We start from the raw sequence: 1,709 nt of genomic DNA, 5'->3' as shown, positions 1-1,709 counted from the left end.
CTCCTGAGAAATCTGTATGCAGGTCAATAAGCAACAGTTAGAATTGGACATGGAACAACGAACTGGTTCCAAATTGGGAAAGGAGTTCGTCAAGGTTATATATTGTCACCCTGCTTATTTAACTTATATGCAGAGTACATCATGCAAAATGCTGGACTGGAGGAAGCACAAGATACAATCAAGATTACCAGGAGAAGCATCAATAACCTCAGATATGCAGATGACACCACCCTTGTGGCAGAAAGTGAAGAAGAACTAGAGTCTCCTGATGAAAGTGAAAGAGAAGAGTGGAAAAAGTTAGCTTAAAACTCAACATTCAGAAAACTAAGATCATAGCGTCCAGTCCCATCACTTCATGGCAAATAGATGGGGAACCAATGGAAACAGTGAGAGACTATTTTTGGGGGCTCTAAAATCACTGCAGATGGTGACTGCAGCCATGAAATTAAAAAACACTTGCTCCTTGGAAGAAAAGCTATGACCAACCTAGACAGCATATTAAAAAGCAGAGACATTACTTTGTCAACAAAGGTCCGTCTAGTCAAGGCTATTCCGTCTAGTCAAGTTTTTCCAGTAGTCTTGTATGGATGTGAGAGTTGGACTATAAAGAAAGCTGAGCATCAAAGAATTGATGCTTTTGAACTGTGGTGTTGGAGAAGACTCAGTTCTTTGAACTAGAAAGGAGATCAAACAAGTCAATCCTAAAGGAAATCAGTCCTGAATATTCTTTGGCAGGACTGATGCTGAAGCTGAAGCTCCAATACTTTGGCCACCTGATGCAGAGAGCTGACTCGTTTGAAAAGACCCTGATGCTGGGAAAGATTGAAGGCAGGAGGAGAAGGGGATGACAAAGGATAAAATGGTTGGATGGCATTAGCGACTTGATGGACATGAGTTTGAGCAAGCTCCTGGAGTTGGTGATGGACAGGGAAGCCTGGCATGCTGCAGTCCACGGGGTCACAAAGAGATGGACACAACTGACCGAATAAACCAAACTGATGGTGTAGCAAAACGTGTCCTGTCATCATTTTAATTTTTTTTAATTTATTTATTTTCGGCTGCACTGGGTCATATCGTTGCTGCCTGCGGACTTTCTTCAGCTGCAGCAAGCAGGGGTTACTCTCTAGCTGTGATGCATGGGCTTCATCTTGGTGGCTCATTGCAGAGCACAGGCTTCAGGGCACAGGCTCAGTAGTTGTAACGGGTGGGCTTAGTTGCCCTGAGGCATGTGGAATCTTCCCTGTCCAGGGATCGAACCAGTATCCCCTACATTGCAAAGCAGATTCTTAACCACTGGACCAAGAGGGAAGCCCCGTCATCATTTTAGACTTATAAATATTTGTATATTATCTCACTGAGGATAAAGTGCCTTATAAATCTAGATTAGTGGTAACATCGTCAACCAAAGTGGAGGGAACATTCCATTCGGTTACTTCTCTGAGGGCAGCAATGGCACCTGCAGACTCGCCTCCTGGTGCTCGACTCTGGAGCGGAGAATCCTGGGTGAATGAGAGGTGGGGGCCACGGGCGCCTGCCTAGCAAAGGGCTGTGGGCCTTGCCGTCCGGGGCAGCGCTGGGCTGGGTGCGGGTTCTGGTGACCATGGGCCCTGCTCCAGTCTCTTTGGAGACAAGGAGACACCCTCTCAGCTTACGGTCCTCTGTGGCCACTCCTCTCCGTTTCAGATGTGACCGGATGAGTGTGGAGAGAA

The sequence above is a fragment of the Odocoileus virginianus genome, chromosome 4 (assembly GCF_023699985.2).
Source record: "Odocoileus virginianus isolate 20LAN1187 ecotype Illinois chromosome 4, Ovbor_1.2, whole genome shotgun sequence".
Classification (NCBI taxonomy): Eukaryota; Metazoa; Chordata; class Mammalia; order Artiodactyla; family Cervidae; genus Odocoileus; species Odocoileus virginianus.
This window is presented reverse-complemented; position numbering follows the sequence as displayed.